At 39.9% G+C, this 25,181-nt stretch overlaps 1 long non-coding RNA gene across 26 annotated transcripts; it reads left to right on the top strand.

Moving 5' to 3' along the window:
• The first annotated feature begins 4,195 nt into the window (after nucleotides 1-4,195).
• Nucleotides 4,196-7,245, top strand: LOC110868601. Of its 26 annotated transcripts, XR_004891180.1 has the most exons (8): nucleotides 4,203-4,672; nucleotides 4,751-4,823; nucleotides 5,004-5,112; nucleotides 5,220-5,243; nucleotides 5,341-5,390; nucleotides 5,487-6,090; nucleotides 6,384-6,544; nucleotides 6,863-7,245. It is a non-coding gene; the product is annotated as an uncharacterized LOC110868601 (long non-coding RNA). The 26 variants fall into 26 exon arrangements; XR_004891186.1 differs by having other exon boundaries at nucleotides 4,201-4,672; nucleotides 5,004-5,716; nucleotides 5,795-5,884; nucleotides 5,970-6,090; XR_004891185.1 differs by having other exon boundaries at nucleotides 4,201-4,672; nucleotides 5,004-5,716; nucleotides 5,795-5,908; nucleotides 6,001-6,090.
• The last annotated feature ends 17,936 nt before the right edge of the window (nucleotides 7,246-25,181 follow it).

Here is a 25,181-nt window from a genome sequence, read left to right as displayed (position 1 = left end):
TTGATTTTTCAACTTACATGTATTTCAGGAAACTAACGATCTGGCGCGGTATGGCTTGTTTTCCGCTGCATTAGGCCCGAGGTCATCCAGGGTTCGAGACTTGTGACTCTTTCCTGGACAAGTCACAGTCCTTGAATCATGTTTATGTTAAGTTTGCATTTGTAATGTTTAGACAAGTTATGGTTGTTGGGTGTTTACCCGTTAAGACAATGTTTAATATTTTTATTATCAATGGATGATCTTGCATATTTTTAATTCATATAGCTTGTTATGATTAAGCTATGGTATTAAGAAGTCACACCAAATTAACCACGCTTCCGCAAAGCCAGGGTGTGACATAGGTCAGCCTCTCCATCTGTTCAACGGAGCCCTTAAAAACATCAGAAACTTTAGGACGGAACAAAGGAGACTTTTCCAGAGGATGCCCAGCTTCATGTAACTTATAACCAGCAATGAGACCTTGATGTTTTCCCAGGCTGAGCAACTTAGTATAAACTTCACCAAGAGCAGAGTTAAACTCAGCAGAATGAAGCAGATAAGTAACAACCTGTTGAAAACCTTGCTCAATCAACCACTGGTTATCGCTGGTAGCACGGGAAACCAAAGCCTTCAAGCTTTCCTTCTCCTCATCAAAGGCTTTTTGAGCAACAGACAAAGCCTCCTTACCCGCCTTTAGCTTCAACCGATTGGCCTCAAAACTCTTCTTAAAATCACTCATCTCAATCTCATGCTGCTTAGACAAATCATCAACCTTTTTTGACCAAGCCTCCTCCTTCTCAGCAAAACCACTTATCTCCTTCTTCATTGCGGCCATTGAGGATTTCATTTTATCCTTCTTCTTAGAAAACTCTTCATATTCTTGCATCCTCTGACGAAAACGGGCAATGCCCTGAGGAAGCATGGCAGCAAGGTTGCAGGTACTCAGAATCATACGAGACAACATCATATCATCATCCATCTCAGAAATAGTATTATGAACTGAAGGAGGAGCAATATGACTTAAAGCATCTTCACAAACAGCAGCATCCTTGAAACAGTCATCAATCTTCACCGACCAACCTGGCACATAAACCGCATCTGGATCTAACCCTTCAACATCCCTGCTCGAAGAACCCTGAACAGGGGTAGCAATAACCTTTTTGGCTGAAGCCTTTTTGCCATGAATAACTAGCTTCTTCTCTTTTTCAGAACCCACTTCAACACCTTGATCCCCAGAAACTTCGATATCATCACTCAACTCCACCAGTTCAGTAGATGTGGATTGAGGAACACCCTTTAAACGACGAGTAGACCGCCGGGTTGAAGTCTTGGGAGCAATAGGTTTGGAAAAACCCTTCACATTAGAAACACTAACATAACCCGAACCATCGAACCTTTATTCAGCAGTCCTAACCACAACGTTCTCATCAGGAATAGATGGGACATCCTCGTACACAACATCAGAGGTATCGTCACTCTTAATAAAATCCAGGGCAGACATAACTACAAATAACAAAAATAAAATTCATAAGACATAAATAACGAAGAATGCAAAGATGGCAAACAAGAAAAATGCATACCGATGCCACTTCTCATTAGAACCGGATCCCGATCGGCCTTTTCCCACAAATCACTAACCCCTAACATAACTAGCAAATGTTCAGGGAAAGGACGAACCCTCGAAGGGCATACCCTGATGGCTTTGAGAAAAGCATCATTCAACTCAGACTCAGAGGGCTCCGGTTCATTAAGACGGCATCCGGATGCCTCCACACCATTTTAAATGGGAGAATACAGTCAGAAACCCAGAAAAATCGATCCTTCCAAGTCCCGAGTGTTGTAACCATAGAAGAAATAAGACAAGCATCAACCTTGGAAGTTTCAAAGGTGAACCAATCGCCGTTTTTAGCCAATCGGAAAAAACGGTGAAAGAGCAAAAGTGAAGGATCATACCCAAGGGCATGGCATAGAACTTCGAAATGCAAAACCCTAGCTATACCCTTTGGATGGATTTGGCCAAAGGAGACTCGGTAATACTCCAACAAATTCATAACAAAAAGGGAAAACGGATGACGGAGATTTGAAAACTCAAAATGACGGCAGTAAAGAGCAATAAAACCAGCCGGACATTTGTCAATCGGAACATCACAAGCAGGAGCAGTTGGTTTAAACATTTCCCCAATACCATATTCCTTACAAAATAATTCTACCTCTTCCTGGGTTAATCGAGAAAAGGACTTTGCTAAATCCTTACGAGCACCCATTTTTACAAGAAAATATGAAGAAAGTAAGGAAACAAAGATGAAGTCAGAACTAACCTTGAAGAGAAGAAAGGAAATTGCAGAGGAAACTTGAAAAGATAATGTGGAAATTAAATGATATCTCCAAATATAAAACTCAAATAGTAGTGATAATTGCAAAAGGTTACTTTCTGCAAAACCGCCGCCCTATAAACTGTCACACATCAATCAAATCAAATGTCAGACATTTAAATTTCAAAAATTAACTGACTCCAACCCTTTAAGCCTTTAAGCTTTGAACCCTTAAAGCCTTTAGTCAATAAAACACGTGTATAAAAGTCAGACGTCTTTGAGCTGATCTCCCAAAAACCTCTGACTTGGGGGGCTGATGACGGGGGTAGCCCAAGACAAAATAAAATGACCAAAATACATAAGTGCCCAAAGGGTTAAACGGTTCAAAGGTTGAAAAGCTGAGGAGATGAAGTAAAGCAATGTGGGAACAGTAAATGGTCACATCTCCACCAACCCACCAACTCGCCAGCCGCAAAAGCAATGCAGGTCTACAGAACACACTCTATTATCCAGGGGTCAGAAGGCTTCAACCCCCGAAAGGGTAAGCCCCTCACTGCAAGCAGGGACACTAGTCAAATGCACTCCTCTTTGGGAGATTCCTTCTCCTATATATTCGACACCTCACTTACTTCCTAGGACATCCTGACCAACTCTGATTCTTAACATCTCTGGTCATTCGCTGCGAGTACTTGCTTCTTGCAAAGTACTTCTTTTCACTTCCAACACACACATTTTGTTTGCTCCTTCATCCAAATCTGAATACATTTCAGAAGAGGATCCATAGCAAACAACAAGAACAAACTAGTGAACCTCCTTCCACGTCTTGCAAACGTGGGGGGACCCCACGACCTGCGTTAGGCAAAGTTGAACCTTTCAACCTTTTTGCCTAACCAGCATAGCTACTATTCTTGGTCTATTATTTGTTGCATCAACAGTATATGTTTAGATAAAATTAAATACTTTATTAAATGTAAATATCTATTTGGATGGCCTTATGAAATTGTTTTGGTTAATGATTTTAGAGAATGACTTTCAACTTTCAAAATCAGAATGTTTTGCAAGTTTAGTTTGGCAGTTTATCGGTAAGAACAACCGGATGTTATTATTTATTCGCGTTTAGCTTCTTTAGTGTTCAAATAACTCGACAAACATAAAATTAGTGTTCAAATAACCCGACACACATAAAAGATTGCATTAACCCTTTATCTATGCTTAAACTTCCAATTTGATTTAAATAATCAAATAAACTAACATGATAAACAATTAAACCGATTACTCTAAGCAATTTAATTTAAACTTTCCATATATATCTCTTTTCTTTTGCATTATATCTTCTTCTTTTCGGCTTTTCTTTTTTCCCCTTGATTAAAACCAAATTATTCCAACATTATCCTTGTTTAACCAGGGGCGGAACTACAGGAGGGTCAGGGGGTCAGTTGACCCTCCGGCGGGCAAAATTTCCGGTTTATGGAGTAGTAAACGATTTTTTTGTTTTAATAGCTAACCCTCTTGGTTCTCTTACGGACAACTATAAATTAGAATAAAAATTAGAGATATTCGAAGGTTTTCCGTCCGGAAGTGGTGGTCCGGCGAGTGGCAGTCCGGTGGTCCTGTTAATGTTTGAGCCGACGCAGAGAGAAGAAGAAAAAAGGTAGAAGACAGAAAAAGAAGAAGCACGTGATATACTTACTGATATATTTAGTTAAATGTTTTATTATGGGCTTTAAGGAATCAGGGCCTTTTGTAAAAGAAATATGGTTGGCCCAAAAATGAAGACCTAATATATTTGCTGAATTATATATATCTATGGAACCCATTAAGTCTAATCACCATCCAAGTTAATATCCACCGTTGATCTTGCTGAGATTAAATCTCAGCCCTTTAAACTCCCAAAAATAACTTCCATTGACAGTTCTTTACAGTTTCTTCAATAGATAGTTACCACCATCTTTTTCTGCCCATTATCTCCACAATTCAAGCCTCCTAACATGGGTAGGGCCCTCAATTCAGTTGAATCGTATTATTATATAATGCAGTTCCATCCAAAAAAATCACTCCACCTCTGGCATCTGTATTAGGGCTCTTTTCTGAACCTTGATTGCATTTGATGGTGCGATTCATCCACAATCTATGGACATCAGATGCACGACCTAATTGTAAATCATAGCCCTGCAATCATCACTAGACTTGGGAACATAGGCGTGCACCGTAAGCGTCCTGGAGGTCGATGTACTACCGAAGGCATGCACCACCAGCAGATCCTCTTTGAACAGATGCTATCCCAGTTTCTAATTGAAGACTCATCCTTGCACCAGATTATATCCTCGCTTTAATAGTTGATTGATGAACCATAATTTTTTCCTTATCAACAATTTCAAGAGGTATTTTAACCCTTCTATTTTAGTGATTGTTTATTTTATTGATTTCTAACCATCGTAATCTGTTTTCTGCCATTTCAGAAGAAACTCGAGGTTGTGGGGAGATGACTTTTATGATTTCGGTTCAATTGGATGCCTTGCTAATGACAATAATGTGCAGTCTCTTGCTCCAACTCTTAATTTACTCTTGATTAAATGCTTTTTTCAATTGTGATTCAAATTTTATTTTCAATTGTGTGATTCAATTTTTCAACATGATGAAGATGATGTTGGATATGTGTTTTTGCATAATGGTTCTGATGAATCTGATGACGTGTAAGTTGGTTGGAAGCAGGTGAATTAAAATTTTGGATATCTGCAATTGATTTGATGCAATTAACAAATGTAGAAGATTTTATGGATTTGATTATGTTTTCCAACAGCGTGTGGTACATGTCTTGAAGGTAAGTCATTAGATAAGATACTTTTGATCCATTTTTTATTGTCAAATTTATTATTTTTAGACACGGCAGAACTTAAGTTTTGTCTTACTGTGTGGATTCATATGAAGAAAAGCCAAAAATAATCACCAAATGTGAGCATCATTTTTATTTTCATTTTCATTTTCAAGTCTTTGAATAAAAACATTTAAACAAGTAAACTGTATCTATTCTTGCATGTTTATACTAAAGGGAATGTGACAAGCAGATCTCGAAATCAAAATATGGAAGTCTTCTATTTTGTAAGATTATTTATGTTATCATCATTTTTTCATACATTGAAACTTGCATATAATATAACCCTTAATGTTATTTTGGCTCCTCATCCCTAAATAAAGATCTGAGGTGACAGAATGTGCGGATTGACCAGGTTGGGTAATAGGTCAAAATGGGGTCAGGTTATGTGCGGATTAAACAGGGTCTGCCGGTCTGGTGACACCTTGGTGATTATGGGATTAATCAAAGCATAAAATCCTCTTAAAAAGTCTGTGGTTTTGGCTCATCTATGCACGTTGAGGTGGCCACAATGACCATTTGTATGGGATAGCAGCATACATCTCCAAAAGTTGTACATATCATGTTGCATTTTGTCATTTAATGATTATTATATAAATATTTAATCTTTCTTTATATGTTTGTTTAATAGGTTGTTCTTTTTAGAACCGTATCCACCATCCCAAATTTCTCCCAAGAATTCTGCACTATTTTCATTGGTATCGCAAACATTAGAAATGAGGTTGTCACATATGGCTGGGCAAAGGTAGTTTAAATTCCATTACCAGCATATATAATTAATTATTTTATCTTTGCTTTCAACATAGCTTCATGTTCACTTACTAATTACAAGTTAAGGAGGCTTAAGGAGAAGTGACCCCTGAGCATACCAAGCTGCTACACCTTGAAAAACAAGCTAGACAACAGGGTGTAGGTTTACGGGACATGGTTAGTTACGTTTAGTTTGGTCCACTGACTACTATTTTTCTGTTCCACGTCATATGGTAAATCATTATATGATGAATGTTTGGTTTAAAGTTTATATTTATGGAATATATATCATGCTTTCTTTGGAAATGAATATTGATTTTATTTCGTGACTTATTGGATTCTCATGAGCTAGCATATAGTTGGTGACTTATTGGAAATTTATATTGCACCAACTGTTAATAAGTTCTATAGTCATTTAACTCATTATATGTTGTTATTTAATTGATTACATGCAGTCTTTTTTGTTTTAGTCTCTAGGATATGTTGAGGCTGCTATCAAGTACCTCCCCTCATCTGTTGTTGGTGATCCTAGCAATCTAGATGCCATTGGTCTCCCAATCAACGGATCACTACCTGAGAATCATGGTTTTAAGACAATCTACTCTTTTTCGGAGATTTGAGGTTGATTTAAGTAAGCTTATTTCCTTTTCTTGAATAAAACATATGACATTTGCATTAGTAATTACCTTTTTTTTATAAAGTTGTATTTTTAAATAAAAATGATCCAATTGTTTGAAGCATGCTACACGTCACATTTGTACACTCTTATATTGGAGACTACAATTGGATCAGTTGTGGTCCCTGTTGTTTTAATTACATATGTTTTGATTTAAACAAAGTGATAAACTTTGCTATATGTACTTTCGGATTACTTGGATTTGTCAAACAATCAGATTTATTTTAAGCTTTATTTATATAATATCTAATATGTAATGTTTGCTGATGGCAGGTTAATCTTCCAAGCAAATATATAAACTGCCACATTTGTTGAGACAGGTGGATTACATCCGGGTAATGGAATTTATTTTTCTTGAGATGTAATGTTCTTTTTAAGTTTTGTTCTTATCACAAAATTAATAGCATTATGCTTGTGTTAAGCTTTATATATATCACATCTACTATTTTTGTTTCTTGAATTGTTTGACTTCCAGATTATTGAATGTAGTCTATCTAAGAGGCAAAATGGGAAGAAAGATCCATCTAAAATTGAATTGTTTGACCGATGGGTCAAAATGGGTTGGACTGGTCAACACCTTTTGTATACTCTATTTTTTCTATATATTTTGTAAATCTTGTGATTCAACCTTTAATGAAGCATATATATTTTGCGAATCTTGTGATTCACCCTTCAATGAAGCAAGAAAAATACATGAACAAAACAAGAATGATGCAAGAATTATTGATTGATCATATGAAGGCAAAACAGATCGTGGTTTTTATAACTTGGTTAGGCCATTAATATTGTTGAAATTATTAAAATGTTATTCAGTGACAAGCTAAACACCGCATATGATTATTGGTCCGATTAGTAGCCTACAACCATTAGTTAGTTGGTTTTTTTAATGGCAACGCTTCCTCTTACTCTATTACACTTAATTAATTGTCTATGCCATTAGTTAGTTACCTAGATATTAGCATTCCTTTAATTGGTAGCCCCAAAACACTATAGATTAGTAGCCCAAAACTAAAAATCCGCTCTAGCCTTCCAATTAGAAACCCGAAAACAGATTACATTGAAACCCAAACTGAACCTACTTGGGATGGTATTAGTTTAGGACATGTAAATGTGAATAAAAAAATTTGTCATTACGAGACCAAAAACCCGTCTACCGGATTGGTTCATAGCAGACAAGATACGGGTCAGATGGTTCATTGGAGTGTCTTGCTTGCGTGTCCGTACATTTTGGTGATTAAATATATTCCATCTTGACGTTAGAAAAAGTGATTAATCATATTACTAATTTTGTTAACTCTGACCGATATAATATAAATCTAAAAATTGTTAGGAATAAATAAAAAAAATTCAATGTGTAGTTTCATAGATAGTTGTTTCAATTTTAGGTTTTTATTTTTTTTTTCTCTATAGATGTCTGATTGGAGAATTCCTTAGACTTGAATCCTGAATGGAATCAGGAGTTTAGTTTGGTTGTCAAGGACTCGAAATTACAAGCTTTGGAGGTCATGGTTTAAGATTGGGAACAAGTACGTTTCTTTTATCATTTAACGTCACAATATTAAAAGGGTATAAAGGACGGGTATTAAATTGTTGACGTGCGTTTTCTTTTATAAATGAAAGAATGGTGTTTTTGTTTGTAATGTTGTTTAAATATATGTACACTTAATATAGAGTAGCTTTTTTTTTGTTACGCTGTTGAACTTAACCCGTCCACCGGACGGGTATTAAACTAGTTAAAACTGATGTATTTTATTTCTCATGAGTAATTTGTCTCTTTCCAACTACACTCTGCCGCATTCTCTTATTTGTAGAGTTGAAGACTTGAGAAGTCGCATCCACCTTTCTGCACCTCATCATCATGAAGTAAGTTTTGATTTTGTTTCTTATTTTTTTTCTTAATTAATTAATTATTATTATTTTAATTGATAATCATGAATTGAATTATAAGTTGGTATTTGATTACCTTCTTCTACAGTAGCGTTGTATATTTTCATTGTGAATTGAGCTGTCAATTTTATATTTTATATAAACTTTTCTCATATATTTTTAGTGTTTCTGGGTGTTGAAATGTGAATATAGAAAGATATTTCGGCTTAAAAAAAAAAAAAAAACTCAGTCCATGTATCCAGATGACTAGATTTCATCAAATTTGTTAAACTTAAATGAAAATAACAATAATACAAGTTAAGTGGAATTTGAATTATTTAAAGATAAAATTGTTGGTGATCCGGTATTACGTAAACCGGTTAATGATTATTTGATTAATTTATGAGAAGGAATAAGAAGATGATACATATTACATAAGATAGTTCCTTTCCAACCAAAAGATCATGTTACGACAGTTTCAAGTTATAATTGATACGTCAATTAGTAGTAAAAGTGATTGATGTAATTTAACGAATGTAAAGGCGCGCTTCTTTTAGCAACAAAAAATTTATAAATATGAAAGTTAGAAAATTCGCAAAATAGTTTATTTTGACCCCTCGACTAAAAAGTTTTGTTCCGCCACTGCGTTTAACATCCTAATTAGTGAATAAAAACGGTCAATTCTTAACAAAAGATCACGAATACCAATTTTTATTATCTTTTTATAATATGTTTGTTTATTTAGTTAAACAGAAGCAAACAAATACAAACAATCCTTATTCATGTTCATTATGTTTGTTTTCCGCCCTAGTAGTGTACCGTTACAACATATAATGTTTTCTCGTAATTTACGCGGCCCAAGTTTTAGTCGCTAATGGCCTCAACTTAGTTACGCACATTTCTCGTAGCAAATATCAGTCACAAATACTTCTTTTTGTAGTAGTGAAATGAATACAAGTGTCATTTAGTTCATGCACCAATTATTGACGTAAAATGTGGTCCGTCTATTCATATCTATCGTACGTTTATATTAAGTTTGATCTAAAGCGGAAAAAGAGTGGTCCATCCACATGGATTGATCCCTTTATACAAATGGTGAAGATTCAACAAGAGACTTTTGTTATGATGGCTTAATTTAAGATTGATGAGTATGAACTCCATTTTTTATTGCTTCACTTCCAAGTATTCCACCTCATTGCATAAAAGTTTTGCTACCACTTCATTATTGTCACTTTCGTAAATACTATTGGAAATTGGACTAATGATCATATCTAATTTCAGAAAAAATTTCAAGCGTGTTTTCCATACTAAAAACTTTACTAATATATGGTTGGTGTAAAAATTTGTGTACCGCAGTGAATAATATGCGCGCACACACATGGAAGGGTTGAATGAACCATAAACAACTACCAGTTTAATTTTTCTAACACAATATGAAACTAACATAAAATTTACAGGTTTTTTTTAGTCTAACCGGAATTAGATTGAACCTGTGAACACGTGGGGTCAGGGCCGTCACCAAGAACCCTAAAAAATATTTAGGCCACAAGTGATATAAAAAACTAGGCTCAAAATTGTGGTTAAGGAAAAATGAATTAAAAAAATTGTTGGGTTCGTAAGCTTTAGGGTAGCCGGCCTAATTAGGGTTAGCCTGCCCTAGTTAGGGTTAGCCGGCCCTAGTTATTAGGCCCACTTAGTTAACTTGTTGACCAAGTAGGAAACCCTAATCTTGTTCTATAAATACCTATTATGTAACTGTAGTCTGTGTCATTCTAAAAACAGTTGTGAGCATCTAATAAAAGTAAAACCCTAGTTGCAATCCTTGGACGTAGGTCACCTTGACCGAACCACGTAAATTCTCGTGTTCTTTATTTTCTGCTAGTGTGTGTGTGTTTGTTCCGCTTCCGCTCGAGCCTACTCTGATCCGATACCCCTAACAAGTGGTATCAGAGCCAAAGGTTCAGTTAAATACACGGTTCACACGGTTATCGCAGGAGAAGGAGAGAGAGCTGGACGAGAGATCTTGATCTGCTGTTGCTGCCGTCGCCGCTGACTTGTTTACGGTCCGTACCTATTCTCTGGTTACGGCTCGTAAAGTCTAGGGTTTGCACCGTAGGATTTGCTGTTGCAGATCTGGTGGTTTTGGGGTGTTTGGCGATTAGGGTTTTGGTTCTTGAACCCTGGTTATTCGCTGATTTTACGCTCGGGTTTGCAAGAGAGGTCGTTGGTTCGGGTACTTCGGGTTTCTGGTTTATTGAAAGTTGCTCGGGTTTCGGTTGCTTGGTTCCTTGTGGTTTTTTCTGGTTTTTCTCGTTTGCTATGGCTGAAGACGGGAAGTTCCGAATCGAGAAGTTCAACGGTACTGATTTTGCATGGTGGAGAATGCAAATAGAGGTGTTGCTTGGTGAATGCGATTTGGATGTGGTACTGGAAGAAAAACTTGCTGGAATGGATAAAGCTGCCGAGGCAATTTGGAACTCAAAGGACAAAAAGGCAAGAGGTAAAATTACATTGGCTTTGACGAGGAGCGTTGCATTTAATATCTTGAAAGAAACAACTGCTCGTGATATGTTAGAAGCTCTGTCAAATATGTATGAGAAGCCGTCTGCTGGTAATAGGGTGTTCTTGATGAGGGAACTGTTTAATATGAGAATGAACGAAGGCAGTTCAGTTGCTGATCACATTAACGAGGTCAATTCAATTTTGTCCAGGTTAGCAACTGTGGGCATGAAGTTGGATGATGACACTCAGGCTGTGGTTTTGTTATCTTCCTTACCTGATAGTTGGCCAGGATTTGTGACAACGGTCACTGAAACTGCTGGAACTGGAAATTTGAAGTTTAATCGGGTCCGGGATAGTGTTTTGGGTGAAGACGTTCGCCAGAGGAACACTAGTGGAGGATCTACTTCTGGTATGCTCAGTGTTAGCAGGGGAAGAGGTAAAAACAGAAGCAGTGGGAGTCGTGGGAAAAGCTTGTCTAAAGCTGGGAAGAATGTGAGGTGCTGGAACTGTGGTGAAAAGGGGCATGTTAAAAATAAGTGTCCTGATCCTAAGAAAGAGGATGGTAAGCAGCATGTAAACAGTGTTGTGTCAGATGAATCTGACGGTGACGTACTGGTTTGCTGTGAAGAATCTATAGATTCTTGGGCTATGGATTTTGGTTCTTCGTTTCACTCCATGCATAGCGGGGAGACGATGGTGAATCTGAAAAAAGGAGACTTTGGAAAGGTACGATTAGCTAACGGTCATGTTCTTAATGTTACGGGTATGGGAGATGTCAATCTGAAGACTCCATTAGCACTACATGGAACTTAAAGAACGTCAGGTTAATTCCAGGTTTAACAAAAAAAACTTATTTCTGTTAGTCACTTGGATAAACAGGGACTAGATGTTAAGTTTGGTGGTGGGAAGTGGAAGGTGATTGATGGAAATCTTGTTGTTGCCTGTGGGAGGAGACGAGGATCGTTGTATGTAGTTGAGATACCTGCTGAGGGAGTAGCCGTCCCTGTACAACATAAAGTCAGGTTCACTGAATCTAGTAAGCGGAAGAGGGTTCAATTTGCGAACTTGAATCCTGGTGCTTTAGGGATGTCAGTTGAATGTGGTCGGGGGTCTAAGTTTAAGCCAGTCAGGGGATTTGTTGATTGTGGGAGCATGGGTCGTGTTCCGGGTACAATCACAAAGAACCGTTGGGTTTTGAAGACGAAGATTCCGAATGAAGAAAAAAGCTCTCCTGGAAATAGTTTGCAAAATGTGGAGAGTGGTATTAATTCTCGGTGTATCTCTGGAGCTGGTGGATCTTGCAAGCCGGTTGAGATAGAGAATGGGCCTGATAAGACTGTTGGGTTGGAGCTTGTGGGAGCTTCAACTGGTCTCTCAGTTACTTGATGAGAGGTGTGGTTGCAACTAGGTGGCTTGGATGTGACTGAAGTCTTAGCTTGTTCTTGGAACTGGAGGTTGGAAAGACTTGAACGTAAAGATTACTGAAGTTACTGGTGATGGGTTTCTTAGATGCACTTTGTGGACTATGCAAAGCCTCCGAGTGGGAGATTGTTGGGTTCGTAGGCTTTAGGGTAGCCAGCCCTAATTAGGGTTAGCCTGCCCTAGTTAGGGTTAGCCGGCCCTAGTTATTAGGCCCACTTAGTTAACTTGTTGACCAAGTAGGAAACCCTAATCTTGTTCTATAAATACCTATTATGTAACTGTAGTCTGTGTCATTCTAAAAACAGTTGTGAGCATCTAATAAAAGTAAAACCCTAGTTGCAACCCGTGGACGTAGGTCACCTTGACCGAACCACGTAAATTCTCGTGTTCTTTATTTTCTGCAAGTGTATGTATGTTTGTTCCGCTTCCGCTCGAGCCTACTCTGATCCGATACCCCTAACAAAAATAAAAATAAAACCTTGGTGGTGAAGCTAGGACTTGAACTTGAGACTCAAGATTATCTTGAGATTATTTTTTCCATTCCAGCATTTTTATGTATAATAAACGAATATGTATACTAACAATAAAATTTACTAAATTAAGCTTATAAAACTTTTCGGGCTCTTTGAAAATTTGGGCCTCGGACGATGGCACGGGTTGGCCGGTCCTCCGAAGGGTCTTGTACGTGTCAACACAAAGGGTTCACGGGTTAAAACATTGTTAGGATCTGAGGCTCTCATGATTGTGTTTATCTGTAATAGATATGAATGAACATGATTCAATGATTTATGCAGCGGAAATGAACACAAACTTTGTAAACACAATCAAAGAGGAAAATAGTTTTGATAAACACATGCTTTCCATTAGTCGAAAGATTACAGATCAAATCAGAAGATTACAAAACATGCTTACAAACTAAACTCCCCCTCAGCCTGATGCTCCATGGTTGATTGCACAATATGAAAGGATTGGATCAGAGGAGAAGAACTCACTCTTTCAATCAAATGTAACAGTACAGGGTACTGTTCCATTTATAGGCAAATCAAACCTCTGAAGCATCTTAGCTGACGTCATCATGACAACCTAACAACCTTAACCACTATTACATATAACTACTGCTAGCTAAACACTCACACTATTACAATAGACAAAGTAAACAATTGTTTCTTTATTCCACTGCTTCATTCCAAGCAGGGCTTTGGTCTTTAGCAGCACTTGACTTAGGTCAGTGGATTAAGGAGCAGCACTTTGTCTTCAGCAGTTGTTGTACACAAGCAGTACTTAATGGACAGCAGTTGTAGTATATAAACAGTGGATGAGGGCCATCAAATGTTATAACCACTTTCAAGGGGAAAGTCTAATGCAAACAGTTGCTTATGATGAATCCACTGTTGTGAACCGGTTTTTCATTATCTGTTCCTCTGATAGGGTTCAATCCCAACAATCTCCCCCTGGAACAGATAATGCCAAAACCCTTCATTATTCTGGATTTTTATTGTCTCATCAGAAGTTCCCTAACTTGTCCTTTAAATTGTAGCTCAAAATCCATGGAACTTGTATCATCCTCATCCCTACACAGTATAAGCTCAAGGAGATCTTGTAGATCTTCAACACTCAGGCCTAGTGCTTGTTCCCTTGATATGTGCTTTACTTCTCCATTGGATCTGATCAGTGTCAATACATGGGTCTTTTGATCAGACATCCATTTTAGTATTTTTGAACCCAATGGGTTTCTTGGGAGAGTTTTATTTACTGATGAGTTGGGAGATTGTGGCCTTATGAGAATTTGTTGATCAGTACTCTGAGCTTTTTCTAGTTCAGAGTTTTCAGCTGACATTTGTTTAAAGGCCTTTTTTATGATTTCATTTGCTGCAGCTATGTCTTCTGCAGTTTCCTGTTCATTCTGCTCTTGCCTTTTTCTTTGATCTAACTCAGTGACTGAGACATCTGCTGATGTGATCAGTGGTTTAGGTAGAGGTTTGGTGCTTGGAGTCTTTGGGAGATGGTTTAGAAGCATGCTTTTCTTTTTCTGGTTCAACATAAAGGCCATCATCTATTCCCTTTTTCTTCCATTCCTTAATTTTCTCCCCCTTTTTGGCATTATCTGGTGGTAATTGATCAATGAAAAGAACATTAGAAGGAGTAGTGCCAGTGGTATTCAAAATGTGGGCTTTTATAGCCTTGATGTCTGCTTGGGTGTTTCTAATCCTTGACTCCATCATGTTTCTCAGTTCTTGCACATATATTGCGTGTTGCTGATCTGCCATTTGTCTTTGTTTTTCGAGCATGGATTGAAATAAATTCCATAGCTCATTTGCAGCAGGTGCAGGTTGTGCAGGTGCTTGAGCTGGAACAGCAGTGGGTTGTGCATTTTGAGCTTTTAACAGCTGTTGCACCATATCCTTTATTTCAGCAACAGATGTTTCAAGGTTGTCAATTCTCCCCGTCAATTCCTGATATTGTAAATCATCATCCAATTTAATGGGATCATCTGATTCCCCACCAGCAGTGGTTGTATCAATGTGTTTCTTAGGAACTGAGTCCCAAAAATCATTCATTGATGCCCCTTGTTCTTGCTACTAGGGTCCTCTTCCTTCAGCACTTGATAGCCTTTTGAAGGTACCAGTGATCATAACAAAATCACTGGTGGTTCTCAGAGGTGCTATAGAAGGAATTGCCTTCAAGGGAGTCTGATTAATGTAACCACTGTCCAAGTGTAAACCAGTGGGTTCAACACTTGTAGTGGTTGCTCCGTTTGAACTACTGTCAGGAATTACTTGTAATCTCTGCAGTGTAACCTTCTCAATTGTTGATGGGATAGCAGAGGTATGAGTATTAGACCCAGTCACTTGTGGGAGTGTACTCTCAGTGATAGGTGATTGAGAGGAACTGGTTTGTGTTTGTACTATATCAACTGCATGCAACAAGGGTAGTATGGATTGTGGTAATGAAATGGGTGAAGATATGGGTGTTGAAAGAGACATGTCCTTGGGATCAGGACTGAGGAAGATGGATCCAATTGGATCCAGAGCTTCATAACGTGGGGTCCCTGTGTTTACAACCTGATCCTTTTGTGAGGATGCATGAGGAGTTTGAAGCAAGGGTGGAGATCTTTCTTCCATCTGCTGTGAGGAAGTAGCAACAGTGGTTGTTGGTGACATTTGTGTTGTCACTGGCAGTGGCTCTAGGATCTCATCTTCCAGAGTTGCCTTTGATTTGGGTTTGGGGGGCTTTTTGGATGTTTTCTCTTTGGTAATGGCAGGTGTGGGTTTCAAAGCAGTGGTTGTGCTGCTATAATCACCTGGAGCAGTGGGCTCAGCAGCAGATACCTGAGGAGCAGTGGTAGCTGCTAAATTCTGCTCAGGCACCTCTGCTTTTGTGTTTGTAGGTGTTAACATTCTAATGAATGTTTCAGGTGTTAAACCATTTATTTGAAAATAAACACCTTGTTTGAGCAAATTTTCATTTTCTTTTCCAAATTTTTGTTTAAAATAGTAGCTTAGAAACCTTGGAAAAAGTAGAAATGATTTGCTATCAACATTTTTTACCAAATCATCAAAGATCTCCTGGGAATAGTTATAATTTTCATTATGTAAAATGGCATAACCCAGACATTGGATCTTTAATGGTATTTCGTTAAAAGCAGTTGTTTTATTTAAAACAAACATCAAAAGAGTGTGAAATAAAAACCTAGGTGCAGAAGGGAAGAAACCTTTTTGTAAGGTATCCCTTTTTGTTTGTTCTGCATACCCCCTTTCCAGAAAATCAGTTTTTAACTCGTTTTTAGGAAAAGAAGTTTTACCTTGCTGGTCATCGAGTTTAAAGACTTCCGAGATGGATTGTGGAGTAATTTGAATCTGTTTACCCTGTATGGAAGAGTTGATGGCTATGACGGTCTCGCCTTGTTTGTCAAGGGTAACATTTTTTCCAAAACTCTCTTTGGGTTTGTTGGTAAATTGGAGCATCTGCTGTTAGCAAAGTTTTGTACTTTGATGCAGACATGATGTCGATGATGGAATCGAAGGTGTGGGTGGTGGTGGGTTTTGTGAGTAAACCCAAGTAATTGTGAGGTGATTTGTATGGGATTTCAATGGGTTCAGCGGCCATTTGAGTGACCTCTTTGGAAGATGAGGATGATTTTGATTTCGTCATTTTGATGAAGAAGAACGAAGAATGATTTGAGATGGAAGGTTGGAAACTGCTTTGAGAAGAGAATTTTGGAATTCAATTCGACAGTGTAAAACCGTGTTTGGGGTTTTGGTCAGGGTTTTATTTAGGGAAAAAGTGAATGCTGATGTGGCAGCGGTTACAATGATCTGATGACTAGAAACTGACCACGTGTCAACCTCTGATGAAAAGATGAATAATGGAGGACAGTAGTTTTGAGAGCCACTAATGAAGCAAATATCAGTGGATGCAACGGTAACAAATGAGAACAGTGGGTGATTTTTACTATCAATGGATAGCATATCAGTGGATAGAACATTGATTTTGAACAACAGTGTTTATCCGGAAATGAAATAACAGGGGCTGACTTTCAGCACTGGACAGACTTTAGAGAGTAGATGTTTGAGCACAACAGTAGTTAGGGGTAAAGACCATTAAGTCAGCAACTGTTAGTGCAACTGTGAATAAGCTTTTGACAAAAGTTTTTAGCATCTGATTGTTCTGATGAAGAGAAATGATTTTGTCTTGTGTAACCACAATATCATGTCCAATCATCTGTTGATGGTCTTTATGAAATATCTGCAAGAATGTTATCCTTAACAAAATACATTTTAGATGCAAATTTGTCAAGTTTAATATGTCAGCAGTTTTTACAGGAATTTGTATTCAAGGTTTTGCCACATGTCTATTACCAGTTTTGAAGCCTTTATAAATTCCTGACAGTGGTTTAGTACCCCAGATGATGAAGGCCTTTTTTTCAATAACTACTCATTTTGTGTCATAATATTTTAATTAGGACATAAGTATCCAAGTATTTTAAGGTTTGTTGGCAATCAATCTTTGATCTGTGTTTAAAACAAAACTTGAGTTTGACATGACCTTGACATTTGTACCATTTCCTTTTGATCTATTTTCAAGGATAGTATCACCACAAAAAATAAGGGTTTTACATCCTGACAGGATATTGAAACTTTTGCTATCAAAAACATGTAAAAGTACAAAATATATCATTCTAAAAAAATGAATAATATATCATGTTTTATTGAGAAAAACCTTTTCAAGAAAAATAATTAAAGGTTATTCTGAAAACAACATCAAACAGGATCTGGTAAACCTTCCAATTAAACTCATAGTCACACCATTCTCAAGTCTTATGAAAATGGTCAATGATTTGAAATACATTGTAAAAACTATTGTTTGAGACCATTACCTTGTCAATTGATTGCAACAATGAGGAGACATGTACACATAAGTTTTGAAAGTCCTGTTATAGACTTTGTTACCATGTGATGACACTGAAAAATTTGCCTGGTCCTCTTTTAAGTTTAATCACTGGTGATACTATTGTTACCTGAACTTCCCTAAATCAATTAATGCACACAGCTGCTTGATTACCATTGTTCACCCTATTTTGGACTCTTAAGTGTTTTACATTTATACTCTTTTCTTTTGACATCAAAAGTTTTGAGATAAACACACTTTTGAGTATTTGTGATTTTTCTTCTTCCCCTTTTACCCTTCCCATTCATAAGTACTAAAATACTTACTGGGAGGTTTTATTGAAGAAATACTCAGACCAGAATCATTTTTCAGCAATGTTTGGAGAGACTTGGACATTTTTGCATATGCTTATGTCAAATCTCACATTACCTATGATTTAGTCTGCCTTAACACCTGATTTTCTTAATGTGTTCTTAACAAAGTTGATTTGATCCTTTTTAACAGGATTCTCAACCTGTTTTTCAACACATAAGATTCGATAACTAAAGTTTTAATTTCCCACCTTTTATGTTAACAAAAACACTAATGTTTTTACGAAAGTAGGTTTTTGTTTACCAGGGGTTCACACCTTGGTATCAAACATGATAGAAACAACACAAACTTCATGTCAACACTTGAAATCAATTTTGTAGAGAAAATGATCATACCATAGTTATCAGACATATTTTCCGATCTGAACACTATAGGTGGTTTATGCATGATATCACTTGTTATGAGAAGTTTGTGTGTCTTATGACATCTTGGTTGTTTTACAGAGTTTTTGAATAGCAGCTTTGAACGTGCTAACTCGTTACTCTGTTTTTCAACAAAATACAATCAACCTTAGTATCAATGAATTTTGAGCTGAACTGTTATGACAAATTGAATGTTAGATCGAATTTGACTGTCCAGGCTCTGATACCAATTGTTAGGATCTGAGACTCTCATGATTGTGTTTATTTGTAATAGATGAACAATGAATGAACATGATTCAATGATTTATGCAGCGGAAATGAACACAAACTTTGTAAACACAATCAAAGAGGAAAATAGTTTTGATAAAGACATGCTTTCCATTAGTCGAAAGATTACAGATCAAATCAGAAGATTACAAAACATGCTTACAAACTAAACTCCCCCTCAGCCTGATGCTCCATGGTTGATTGCACAAGATGAAAGGATTGGATCAGAGGAGAAGAACTCACTCTTTCAATCAAATGTAACAGTACAGGGTACTGTTCCATTTATAGGCAAATCAAACCTCTAAAGCATCTTAGCTGACGTCACCATGAAAGTGACATCTAACAACCTAACAACCTTATCCACTGTTACATATAACTACTGCTAGCTAAACACTGACACTATTACAATAGACAAAGTAAACAACTGTTTCTTTATTCCACTGCTTCATTCCAAGCAGGGCTTTGGTCTTTAGCAGCACTTGACTTAGGTCAGTAGATTAAGGAGCAGCACTTTGTCTTCAGCAGTTATTGTACACAAGCAGTACTTAATGGACAACAGTTGTAGTATATAAACAGTGGATGAGGGCCATCAGATGTTATAACCACTTTCAAGGGGAAAGTCTAATGCAAACAGCTGCTTATGATGAATCCACTGTTGTGAACCGGTTTTGGCTCTCATTATCTGTTCCTCTGATAGGATTCAATCCCAACAAACATTTACATTTTTATTATCTTAAATGTATTTTATCTGATAGCTTGAACTATTTAAGTATTTTTATACTAAAATTTAAGTTTAAACTAAGTTGGCATAGTTCAAACATAATAGCTTTAAAAAATAATATGTAAATTTATACTTGTACAATATATTAATATGAAAATATAAATAAATAATTTTTTCAGGTTAAACGAACTGTGTTAGTGTCAACTCACAAATACACGTGGCATGTTCGACTTCATAGGTAGGTGACCCAATTTTCGGTTTCATGTAAATAGTTTTGAATTCGTGTCAGGTTCAATCCGTTAGCCTGTAAAAACAATCCGTTTAACAATTATATAATAAACAATTAATACGGAGGGTGAGAATTAATCTAAATCATTCATTGATTATTAAAAGTAACCGAAAATTGTACATCTATGAAAGATAAATAGTTTTCTCTTTTTAGTTGATTAACTTTTCTGATTTATAATTTTGCTCATCTTTTTCTTATTCATACATTTTCATATATATGTGCACATTAGGTAATTTTATTGAATGTCTTTTTGTCATTGTATATTTTTTTAAACAAAAATCTAATCTACTATTTATTCTATATCATTCTTGAATACAAAATATATACTTTTCTCCCGCTATGGCAAAGACCCTTTAACAACATATTTATATATCTTTTCTATAATATATGTGAAGGGGTATGGTCCCAGATCTCGCGTCAGCATCGACCGCGAGTGACCATTACCCTTATCAAAACCCCCACTAGCTAACAACCTACTTGTGCCCATGCGAGAACGCGTCGGCACAAGGGTTGAATCCAATCTATCTAGTAACGAAGGAGGACTTACATGGAACATGAGAACGGTAGAGTGATGCGACATGGCATCACATCTGGTGTATGAAAACGGAAGTATTCACAGCGATGCGGCCTCGCACCGCATCCAGCGAACACTTCTATCAATACAAAGAAAGCCTTACCTTAGGCACGGAAGGAGATGAACGTAACAGTGCGGTTGACACCGCTCCATACGGGCATTTTCGTCACGACAAGGGATGCAGGCAAGACGACGATGCGGCTAGCACCGCATCTCGCGTATTCCTTGATCACAAGTAGGAGACGCGGTAACTTCAGATGTTACCGCACGTAGCGATGCGGCTTGCACCGCATCCTATGCATTCAACAAGTGGGACTGACACCACAGTGCAAGTAGCACCAATGGCAGTTTCCTGTCAGAGCTACGTAAGCAATGGACTGACGTGGCGTAACCTCCATAACCGACAAGCCTGACACACCTGCAAAGGTGCAGCACGTCGTCAGTCCATCCATCATCATCCTCCTTCACTCCTCGGCTATAAATACCAACCCCAAACCAGGTTTGAGGTATCTCTTCACAACTCTCTCACTACTACTACTATCTTACTTTGCTTCCCAAGCAAACTACTGATTCTCACGCCGGAGAGTGGTAACAAGGAGCACCCCCCACCCCATCCTCCTTGTTACGAGTCACGGCTTGTTTCCTTGTGCAGGAGATCAACCACCGGTGATCCAGCCAGCGATCCTCGAGAGGAAGGGATTAACCCTTCTTGACGAGACCAGTGTGTTAACCCTGCCCGGTTAACCATTGTTTCATCATTGGCGCCCACCGCTACTCTTAGCATTTTCTAAACCATCCTTTTTCCTCTCTCACGATCATGACTGATCACCAAAACAACACTGCGGATAACCAAAATCCTCCAATCCCAAACCCGGTAGGGGTCAATGCCTCGACCTCCCAACCCGGACACATCGGCACGTCCACACAAAGGAGCCCCTCCTTTATGTTTGGACATGACTTATCACAGTTCCCATCTGTGATCCCACCAGGCATGACCATTCATGCCTGGTACGAGCAGCAAGCAGCCACGCTGACCGCAGCATACAACCGCGCTTGTACTGAAGCGAATATACGAGCTGGGCTTCCCCCAGCACCGCACACCCCTGTTGAGCGTATTTTACAATACGACGGCAGGATACATTCACGCCCTGCTTCAAGAAGCCGACGTGAAGAACGGGGATCGTCTTACTGTTCGGTCCACACCCTCAACGAGGACGATTCCTCATACGGGTCCCACACCAGAGGACCGGTACATACCCGCCTTGGCCCCCATGGCGAGGACAGGAGGCGATCAACCTCCAGACGCGGCCCAGGCATTCAGAGCCGATTGGGCCCACAACCATACACCGAAGGGTACGGTCATACCGACCTTGACGACCATAGCTACCGCGGTGATTCGCATGACACCAGTAGCAGACCGGGAGGACGCAACTATGTTCCTCCCAGTCACCCCCGCAACACATACCTTAGGGCGGCAAAGCGCCCTGCGAACGAGCCATACAGGCCAAAGGCAGCGGCCGAAAATTCCAAGTTCGGCACGCGGATTGCCAACGCCCATGTCACCACGACAAAGTTCCCATTCAACGTTGGGAAATACAGTGGTTCGACCGACCCGGACGACCACATGAACATCTTCATGGGCGCGGGCATCAACGGCCAGTGGGATGAACCCACTTGGTGTAATTTTTTCCCCCAGACCCTTACGGGCCTGGCCAGGGCATGGTTCGATTCTTTGCCAGTGGGATCACTGGATTCATTCGAGGACTTGCGTACCAAGTTCCTCGCCCATTTTTGCCAGCAGCGACGCCACGAACGAGATTCGTTGGACGTCATGAACATCTGGCGAAGGGACGACGAATCGCTCGAAGCATTCGTCGTCCGATATAATAAAGAGTGCCTGGAGATAGGTGACGTGGCAGACCAGATGGCACGAAACCACTTCATCCGGGCCGTCAAAGACAGAGAGATGATCATGACCATCTCTGGCAAGGAGGGCTTGCCCAAAAAATAGGAAGATGTCATGACCGCGGTCAAGACATACGCCCAGACACAGCGGTCACTTGAACCGCATGTGACAAAGGCAAAGCCCCAAGCCGAAACATCCCACCAAGGGTCCAAGCGTAACAATAAACGCAACCGGGACGTTGGAAATCGCGATATTTCCAAAGCATACTTCCCGCGAACCAACACATTCGACCCAAAGAACTACAATCCCGCCCGAGACAGTCGGGCGTCAAAAAAAGAATCTCGAGACCGCAACTGGACCGAGATCACCATGTCGCCAAGTGAGGTCCTCCTTGCGGACCCACAGTTCTTGCGACCGGCCCAACCAATGAAGTCCAAGAAAAATCAGGACCTCACACTCTACTGTGAGTACCACAAGGACTCGGGCCACACCACCAACAACTGCATCAGTCTCCGACTGGAGATTGAGCGCGCCTTAAAGGAGGGGAAACTGCAACACCTTTTGCCAGGTGGGCAAAAACCCACCAAGCGCATTACCCCTCACGGCGAAGGTACCTCCTCCGGGAAGAGAACCATGCACGTGGCTTCCACCCACATGATCCACGGAGGCAAGGGCAGGCCGCGAAAAGCGGCAAGAAGGCCGGAATGTGACTGGAAAGACGAGCAAGTCGTCTTTCCAAAAGTCCGAGGCGGACCGCGCGATAGGCGCGCCGTCGTCATTTCAGGCCAACTGGCACACTACTACACCGAGCGTCTATTCATCGACCCGGGCAGTACATCTGATATAATCTACGAACAATGCTTCAACCAGTTCGACCAGGAGGACAAAGATCGGTTGCAAGCAGTAGATTACTCGTTAACCGGGTTCGCAGGGGAAACTGTCTTTCCCCTAGGCCAGATTACTTTCCCTGTGCGTCTTTCCAGCGGAAACCGCACAAGGACAGAAGAGGTAAACTTCATGGTTTTACCTCACACCTCCAGATATGACGTACTCCTCGTGAGAGAATCCCAAGGAGATTTCAATATGATTACGTCGGTCCCCCACTCTGCGGTTGGTTTCCCAACCGAATCGGGGGTCGCGATAATCTACGCCCGCAGGGACGTCATGATGTCGGACGAAGTACGTCCGACCAAGGTCGCAAGGCCCACTCCCAACGACCAATCAGAAAAATGGGTTCTCAACGCGAGATACCCAGAACAAAAGGTCACATTGGGTCACGCCTTATCCCCGACCACAAAAGCGCAACTGAAGCAGCTTCTCTTCAGGAACCAGGACATCTTCGTGTGGACACCCGCAGACATGACCGGGGTCCCACGTGATATTGCGCAACATCATTTGAATACCTTGCCAGGTATTAAGCCAGTGATCCAAGGCCAACGCCACCTTGGGTCAGCTAAAAATCAGGCGATGCAAGAGCAGATCGAAGAACTGCTCTCCGCAGGCATCCTGCGGGAAGTCAAATACCAGACGTGGTTATCCAATCCAGTCATGGTAGAAAAACCGTCCGGGGGCTGGCGCATGTGCGTCGATTACAAAGATCTTAACAAAGCCTGCCCCAAGGACTGTTACGCGCTTCCAGAAATCGACGAAAAAGTCGATAATCTCGCACCATTCAGGTGGAAGTGTTTCCTCGATTGCTACAAAGGGTACCATCAAGTACAAATGGCAATCGAGGATGAAGACAAAACGGCATTCCGGACTCCCACCGGAAATTACTGCTACACAAAGATGCCGTTTGGGTTACGCAACGCGGGCTCAACCTACCAAAAGTTGATGAACGACACTTTCCGCGGCCAAATAAGCAAAAGTGTCGAAATCTACATGGACGACCTGGTTGTCATGAGCATGGAAGAGAATACCATGCTCACAGATATTGAAAGAACATTCCAAACTCTGCGCAGCGTTAACATAAAGCTCAATCCAGGAAAATGCTCGTTTGGAATGGAAGAAGGCAAATTCCTTGGGTTCATCGTCACTAAAGATGGATTCAAGGTAAACCCGGAGAAAGTCCAGGCGATCGAGCGCATGCCATCGCCTTCATCGATGAAGGACATGCAACGGCTAGCCGGCAGGCTAGCGGCACTTAACAGATTCTTAGCTAACCACGCAGCTAAGTCTTATCCATTCATCAAAACCCTGCGGAGCTGTTCAAAGAAATAACAATTCCAGTGGACCGCAGAGGCTGAACAGGCCTTTCGGGAAATGAAGGAGTGTTTGATACAACTCCCAACTTTAACCGCACCACGCAAAGATGAGCCACTCATATTATACCTATCCGCCGCGGATAACGCGGTGGGTGCGGTATTAATAGTGGAGCGAAAGGGGGTTCAAACACCCATCTATTACATCAGCAAGATGCTCAATGACCCAGAGACGAGATACTCAATAATGGAGAAATTGGTGCTAGCATTAGTGCACGCTTCAAGACGGTTGCGACGCTACTTCGTAAACCACGTCATCACAGTGCTAACCAATTACAGGATCGGCCCGATCCTATCCAAACCCGACATCTCTGGGAGATTAGCGAAATGGGCAATCGAGCTGGGCGCGCACACGATACACTATAAACCGCGCCCCGCGATTAAAGGCTAGATCTTAGCTGATTTCGCCGCCGAAGTACCGGTGAATCGCATCCAAGAATGCGAAGAAGCACAAACTCCTGCACCAACGCCACCCTCCTCAGAGACATGGGCACTCTTCACAGATGGTGCCTCCAACGACGAAGGTGCGGGTGCAGGTCTGCGACTCGTCAGCCCTGACGGCCAAGAGCTTACATATGCAATCCGCCTTGAATTCAAAAGCACAAACAACGAGGCAGAATATGAGGCTCTGTTAGCGGGTCTACGTTTAGCAGTTAAAATCG

Source organism: Helianthus annuus, chromosome 4, assembly GCF_002127325.2.
Source record: "Helianthus annuus cultivar XRQ/B chromosome 4, HanXRQr2.0-SUNRISE, whole genome shotgun sequence".
Lineage (NCBI taxonomy): Eukaryota > Viridiplantae > Streptophyta > Magnoliopsida > Asterales > Asteraceae > Helianthus > Helianthus annuus.
This window is presented reverse-complemented; position numbering and strand designations above follow the sequence as displayed.